General features: G+C 36.5%; 1 non-coding gene across 1 annotated transcript; it reads left to right on the top strand.

Moving 5' to 3' along the window:
• The first annotated feature begins 6890 nt into the window (after positions 1-6890).
• On the top strand, positions 6891-6997 carry LOC121231173 (small nucleolar RNA R71). Its single transcript, XR_005929240.1, has one exon. It is a non-coding gene; the product is annotated as a small nucleolar RNA R71 (small nucleolar RNA).
• The last annotated feature ends 1018 nt before the right edge of the window (positions 6998-8015 follow it).

Below are 8015 nucleotides of genomic sequence, written 5' to 3'. Positions count from 1 at the left end.
TCACTATTTTCCGGTTGACTTAATGCTTTTACCATTTGTGAGTTCGATGTAATTCTTGGAATGGATTGGTTGACTCTACATGATGTCATACTGAATTGTAGATAAAAGATTATTGAATTGAAATGTTAAAATAATGAAATTCTTCGGATTGAATCAGATAGTCAGGTGAGTTGCCTATTGTGATTTCGTCGATGTCGGCTCAAAGGTATGTAAGAAAAGGTTGTAAAGCTTATCTTGCCTATGTATTGAATACGAACGTGTCTGAACTGAAGATTGAATCTGTGCTGGTAGTTTCTGAATACCCAGATGTGTTCCTAGAAGAATTGCTTGGATTACCACCGATCAGAGAGGTTGGGTTTACTATTGATTTAGTACTGGGAACTTCACCAATATCGTTAGCTCCGTATAGAATGGCTCCGACCAAATTGAATGAATTAAAATCTCAGTTGCAAGAGTTGACAGATAAAGGTTTTGCGAGACCGAGTTTTTCGCCCTAGGGTGTACCAGTGTTATTCGTCAAGAAGAAAGACAGATCCATGAGACTTTGTATTGATTATTGTTAACTTAACAACGTTATGATAAAGAACAACTATCCTTTATCGAGAATTGATGATTTGTTTGATCAGTTGAAAGGGGCAATAGTGTTCTTAAAGATAGACTTGAGATCAGGCTATTATCATTTGAGAGTTAAGGATTCAGATGTGCCGAAAACCACGTTCAGAAGGAAGTATAGACATTATGAATTTCTTATTATGCCTTTCAGATTAATTAATGCTCTTGCAGTTTTTATGGACTTGATGAATTGAATCTTTAGACCATATTTAGATAAGTTTGTGTTTGTTTTTATTAAATACATCCTGATTTATTCCTGAGATGAGTCTGAGCATGCCAAACATTTAAGAATTGTATTGCAGACCTTGAGAGATAAGAAATTGTTTGCTAAATTCAGCAAAAGTGAGTTTTGGCTCCGAGAAGTTGGATTTTTGGGACACATTGTTTCAGTAGAAGGTATACGGGTTGATGTAAGTAAGATTTCTGCAGTTGTCAATTAGAAACCACCAAGAAATGTATCCGAAGTTAGAAGCTTTTTGGGTTTGGCTGGTTATTATCGACATTTTGTTAAAGGATTTTTGATGATTGCTACACCTATGACCAAATTGTTACCAAAGGATGTGAAATTCGAGTGGTCTGAGAAATGTCAAAAGAGTTTTGAAGAGTTGAAAGCGTTGTTGATTGAGGCACCAGTGTTAGTGCAACCTGAGTTGGAGAAAGAGTTTGTGATTTTTAGCGATGCGTCATTGAACAGTCTTGGTTGTTGATACGTGATATTCGTGACAGGTTTTAAAATTCTATAATTAATCATTCTTGAAACCAACTATTATCATGATGAAGACAAGTGTACCTATCGAACAGTAGTATAGCTTTAGTAAGACCGGATTGTCGAACCCAAAGGAACCAAGAGTACTAGTAATTACTTTCTTTTTATTATCTAGCCTAAAAATTAAAGGATTTGTTTATCTAAACTAATTAACTAAACTAAGAGTGCACAGAGAGAAATTGGGGAAAAGCTTTTGGGAAAACTCGATTGATTAAGACAACACCCAAGGAAAAATCCACCTCTACTTCACTTGTTATTTGACTCTGAATAAGACGATTTATTCATTTGACTTGATCCGTAGAAATCCCTAAGTTACATTATTATCTCTCTCGAGACTAATAACGTCTAACCCTAGGTTGATTAATTGAAATATCTTTCTAATTAATGCCATAGTGTTGCATTAACTCGATTTATGGATCCCCTTATTAGGTTTCACCCTAATTTGGCAAAATCTTGTCACCCTATCTCTAGGCGTGCAATCAACTCCGCTCAATTATGAAAAATTTACTCTTAGATAGGGACTTTTGCTCCTCTGAATAAGCGCATTAACTTGAATCAATATCCTGGAATATTAAGACAAGAATTAAGAACACATAATTAAGAACAAGTCAAATATTTATCATACAATTCAGATAATAATAACAAGATTTGTCTTTAGGTTTAATTCCGCTTAGGTATTTAGGGGGTTTTGTTCATAATTATCAATTAAAACATCTGAGAAGAATAATGAATACAAAACATAAAGAAAACCCAAAACCCCTGAATGGAAATTGAAGGGAGATCTTCAGTCTTAACGATGAATCCGGTTTTTGAGATCTATCAATCAGCTTCCCTTGAGTAATTCCTTGCCTCCTACTCTGTGTTTCTATTCTAAGTGCCTCCTGAAGTGTTTAAATGGGATTTAGAATGCCTAAGAGCCCTCAAAAGTGGCCTTTTCTGAATAAGACTATACTTGGGCTCGTCAGGGACACGCCTGTATGCGATTGCTCTAGCCCGTGGTCAAGGCTATTAAATAGGCACGGGCGTGTAGTCGACCCGTGTAAGTCGTGCTTCGATCCTGCCAAATGGACACGATCGTGTGGCTTACCCGTGTGAGGAAGCCCAGGTCGTAGGTCCATTTTCTCTGTTTTTGGCCCGTTTCTCGCTCTTTTTACTCTTCCATGCTCACCTAAGTATAAAACATGAAATGGAAGAATTAGGAGCATCGAATTCACCAAATCTAAGGATAAACCATCCATAAATGTGCTAAGCATGGGATAAAAATATGTATAAATTATGGTTTATGAAATATCCCCACATTTAAGCGTTTGCTTGTCCTCAAGCAAAATCCTCAACTCACAATCAAAATAAATTATTCTCAATTTTTAATCCCTATCAATAATATCTCAAAATAATCCATAAGTAATCATACATTGAAAATTCAACTAAAAGTACATCAAAGTTTCAAACATTCCAAGTTGAGCATTTTATCACGAAAACATAGGAGTCCCCCCTCATTTAAGTAATCACCTTTGATCAAAATATCACAGAGTTTAACATCCTCACTAGAGATTCACTCAAATCACTCGAGGTGTTTAAGGACCTCAAATAGACCACTCATTTGCCAATATGAAAAGTTATTACCATAGGCTTGCATGAAAATCAAATCTCCACCACTATATACTGAGATGATACATCAATCAAAAAGGTCTTTAGAGGGTTGTAACGTGGCTTTGGTTAGGGGGTGTGGTCACAAGCTAAAAGTATAGGTTAGAATCGAGATTGAATTGAAAAAATCACCTAACTAGAAAAATAACTAATTATCAGTTGAATACAAATGAGCTTCTTCTCAGAATATGGAATTAACACTCAAGCTCAAAAACGACGAATTACTACTAATATTATGTAAGTATTATTATTTTTTTAAGAACAAGTCAAATAACATAGAACTTAATTATTGCAACGAAGAATAAAACATAGCTAAGCAATTAATTCAAATCAAATCTCGACAAAAATAGGGATCAAATTAGGGGATTTCAATAATAATGGGTTATGGGTTAATACTGAGGGTAAATTAATTAATAGCTTGTTTGGCTCAAAGGGGTTCACTAAGGGTTAATTATGAAGGTAGGCTTTTCTGGAGTGAGTGGGTTAAACCTAAATGCCTTTATCATCTCGACATATCAAATCAAATGGTGTGGTCTTGACATGCATAATCAAGCAAGTTCTAGAATAACAAATCAATACTGACGCACTCATAATAAAAGTGAGCATGAAAGAAATAACATATGCTCTAAAGGCTCAAGATCTCACAAAAATTATGGCTTTTTGATGTTTAAACTTGTGAATTTCAACACAAGATAATATCTAAACTTGGGGAAACAACATAAAATTTTTAATTCTCAAAAATCAACTTATCATGCTTGATTCCCTAATATCTTAAAGTTTAAACAACCAATGCATAAATGCCTATGTTTTAATTCAAGACATATCAATAAAAATCATAACTTAATCAAAATTCATTCTAATAGTGGTATGAGAAGATCACATAAGAACAAGACAAAATTTAGGGATTTCTGATAATGATATAAAAGACCCCCTCACACTTAAGATGTACATTGTCCTCAATGTACAAAGTTAGATTCATGACGATATAGATATAAGATCATAAGATAGGGAGAGAAGTGAAACTTCCTGAATGATGAATGGACTCCTTGAATTGGAGTGATGGAGAATAATCGGCCAAGGCAATGATAAGATTGGAGGAGGATACTCCAGTGGTGGTAGAGGTTCATTAGTTCCTAAGTCATGCGCCAAAAGAATATTATATCTGGTAGTAGCTATGGTTGTGGTGGAGCAGGATATACCAGTCATGGAGAACCTTTTCCAGTGGAGTTTTTAGTTCCTAAGTGATGATGAGCTTTGGAGCTCTTTATAACTGTGATAGAATCAGGAACTTTTTAGGAAATATAAAGAAGCATAATTACTCGTAAAGAAATAGCCGAATAAAAAAATTATAAAATCTCAAGATAAAATAGTATTAAAAGAAAATAAAAAGTAATTTCAAAAGTTAAAGATAAAAATAAAATAAATAATAGGTGTTTATAAAGAAATTGGGGCACACGGCCATGGGGCACACCTGTGTGCCCTCATTCCAGCTCGTGTGTTTCGTGGTTTCAAAATTGGGCGCATTGGTGTCCACGGCTGTGTCAATCTTTGTTCGCCTGTCCCACACCCATGTATGCAGACGTACGCTAGTGTTATTTTGACAGGCTCGACCACGGTTGGGGGGCACGGTCGTGTCACACGCCCGTGTTAATTTGGCAGGATTGCCTCACACGACGTGGCAACTTATCGGATCCCATGTTAGGGAACGTTTTTTCTCTATTTTTACACAGCCGTATCGCACGACCGTGTGCCTGGCTGTGTGGTTCTGGAAATCCTGTGTTCAGTGACTCGTTAGTGAATTAAATGTTAAAGACTAAAATTTAAAGAAGTTAACACCTTAGTGCTTGGGTTGCCTCCCGAGAAGCACTTATTTATAGTCTAAGCTTGACTTACCTTTCTGTTGCATGGTCATGGTGTTACGAGGAGTTTACACTCCTCATCCCTGCTATCAATTTTATCAACATAAGGTTTAAGACGAGTACTGTTTACCTTAAAAGTGCCGAATTTGGGATGAATTACCTCGACTGTACCATATGGGAAAATACTGAGTACCGTAAGAAGGATTGCTCCGTTAGGTTCAGAAGTGGCAATACGAGGGTCTGCTGCATCTAGTAGTACTTTGTCTCCAACCTTAAGTTGATTTGGTGAGATATTGAGCTCGTCATGGCATGGTTTTGGTTTATCGTGTGTCCTCAGTTTATGTGTCCGCCATTCATCTAGTTCTTTGATTTGTAGCCTTCGTTCTTCATAGATAGGTCCTTTGTCATTACTGAAACATGGCTCAGGTGTGTTCTCTGAACCTGTTTCCTACAAAGTAGGTTGCACCACATGGTCAGTTTTAATAGCATGATGTATACAACCACCTCAATTTTTGATTTGTTATTCAAATTACGAGCTTGAAGGGTGATTGTTTCGTCTCCCACACGAAGTGTGAGTTTACCTGTACCAACATCAATTATAGTTTTGGCAGTTGTTAAAAAGGGCCTTCCTAAAATTAAAGGCACGTTACTATCCTCCTCTATGTCTAAAACTTAAATTTGTCAATTTTAACGAGTATGTCTTCAATAATACCTCTAGGAAATCTGATAGTTTTATCGGCCAATTGAATGCTCATCCTAGTTTGTTGGGGTTTTCCAAGACCTATTTGTTTAAACATTTTATAAGACATGACATTGATACTAGCCCCTAAATTAGCCAAAGCATTATTAACATCTAAGCTACCAATTAAACAAGGAATCATAAAACTCCCTTGATCTTCAATTTGTTGGCTAGCTTATTCTGTAGTATGGCTGAGCAAACTACATTTAACTCCACATGTGATGCCTCATCTAACTTCTGCTTATTTGCTAAAAGCTACTTTAAAAATTTGACTACGTTCAGCATCTGCGAAAGAGCTTTAATAAACGGTAAGTTAATATGTAATTTCTTTAAAAGTTTAAGGAATTTATCACATTGTTCGCCTGAGTGGTCTTTGCTTGTCGCATTTGGGTATGGTACACATGGTGTGTACTCTTTACTTACCTGTTTTTGGTTATTGTGGTCCACCTCACCTTTACCTTTACTTACCATAGTTTCTTGCCTCGGTTCTAGTTCAGGTGTAACTAACCCTTCCACATCTTGAATGGTAATTGCATTGAGCTGCTCCCTTGGGTTAGATTCAGTGTTACTCAGTAGGCTACCTTGTGGGTGTTCAGATATCAATTTAGTGAGCTAGCCTATCTGAGTTTCGAGCCCTTGGATCGACGCTTATTGATTCTTAAGTGTTGTCTCGGTATTCTGAAAATGAGTTTCTGACACCGAGATAAATTTTGTTAGAATCTCCTTAAGGTTTGGCTTCTTTTCTTGCTAGTACGGTGGTTGTTGAAAGCCTGGAGGGGGTGGTGGTCTCTGATTTCCTTGGCCTCCCCATGAAAAGTTTGGGTGGTTCCTCCAACCTACACTATAAGTGTTACTATAAGGATTATTTTGAAATCGAGGATTATTACCCATGTAATTTAACTACTCGTTCTCTATGTTGTGGCCATAAGGTGGATATTCTGAATTGCTTGATCCACCTCCACTTGCTTCGTACTGCATTACTGGGTGAACTTGTGAAGAACCAAGAAAACCGTCAATTTTTCTATTCAAAAGTTCTACCTGGTTAGAGAGCATGGTGACCGAATCGACGTTAAAAATGCCGGCTATTTTCGTTGGTTTTGTCCTCATGACTTGCCACTGATAATTATTTAGTGACATCTCTTCTATAAATTCATAAGCATCCTCAGGTGTCTTATTATTGATAGTTCTTCCAGCAGCTGCGTCAATCATCTGTCTAGTCGAAGGATTCAAGCTATTGTGAAACGTTTGAACCTGTAGCCAGAGTGGTAACCCATGGTGACGGCACCTTCTCAAAAGGTCCTTGTATCTCTCCCACGCATCGTAGAGTGTTTCTAAATCCATCTGTACAAAAGAGGAGATATCATTACGTAATTTGGTTGTTTTAGCCAGAGGAAAATATTTTAATAAAAAATTTTCGGTCATTTGTTCCCAAGTAGTGATTGACCCTGGTGGTAACGAGTTCAACCATTGTTTAGCTTTGTTCCTTAATGAAAAAGGGAATAACCAAAGGCTAATGGAATCATTAGAAACGCCATTGATTTTAAATGTATCACAAAACTCTAGAAAATTTGCCAAGTGGTTGTTTGGATCCTCATCCTGCAAACCATCAAACTGAACAAATTACTGTATCATTTGAATGGTGTTAGGTTTCAGTTCAAAATTATTTGCAATAATAACAGGCTTAACTATGCTCGATTCAATTCTTGTTAAAGAAGGTATACCATAATCATACATAGTACGCAAAGTAGGATTCTGATTTACTGGATCAGCGGCAATCGCAGGAGGTAGCAGATTTTCCTGGTTTTCAGCCATCTCCTCGGTTGTGGTTGAAGTATCGTCCTCTTGCTCTTCCTCTGTGTTTCTTAAGCTTCACCTTATTTCCCTTCAGTTTTTGTGAACTGTGCGATCGATCTCACTATCAAACAGTAATGGTCCCGACGGGTTGCTTCTAGTCATACACTATAAAAACCTACCAGGAGTGAATAAAAGAAAAAATTAGAAAAGAAAATAAAAAAATTAAATTGCAAATAAAGTAAAATGGCTAAAGTAATAAAAGTCAAGTGTTCCTAATAACTTAGTTCCCCGACAACGGCGCCAAAAACTTGATACGTGATATTCGTGACAAGTTTTAAAAATTTATAATTAATTGATCTTGAAACTAACTATTATCACGATGAAGGCAAGTGTACCTGTCGAACAGTAGTATAGATTTAGCAAGACCAGATTGTCAAACCCAAAGGAACCAAGAGTACTAGTAATTACTTTCTTTTCATTATCTAGCCTAAAAATTAAGGGATTTGTTTATCTAAACTAATTAACTAAACTAAGAGTGCACAGAGAGAAATTGGGGAAAAGCTTTTGGGAAAACTCGATTGATTAAGACAACACCCAA

This window comes from Gossypium hirsutum, chromosome A06 (assembly GCF_007990345.1).
Source record: "Gossypium hirsutum isolate 1008001.06 chromosome A06, Gossypium_hirsutum_v2.1, whole genome shotgun sequence".
NCBI classification, from domain to species: Eukaryota; Viridiplantae; Streptophyta; class Magnoliopsida; order Malvales; family Malvaceae; genus Gossypium; species Gossypium hirsutum.
The sequence above is the reverse complement of the archived record's forward strand: the minus strand, read 5'-3'. Positions and strand labels throughout refer to the sequence as shown.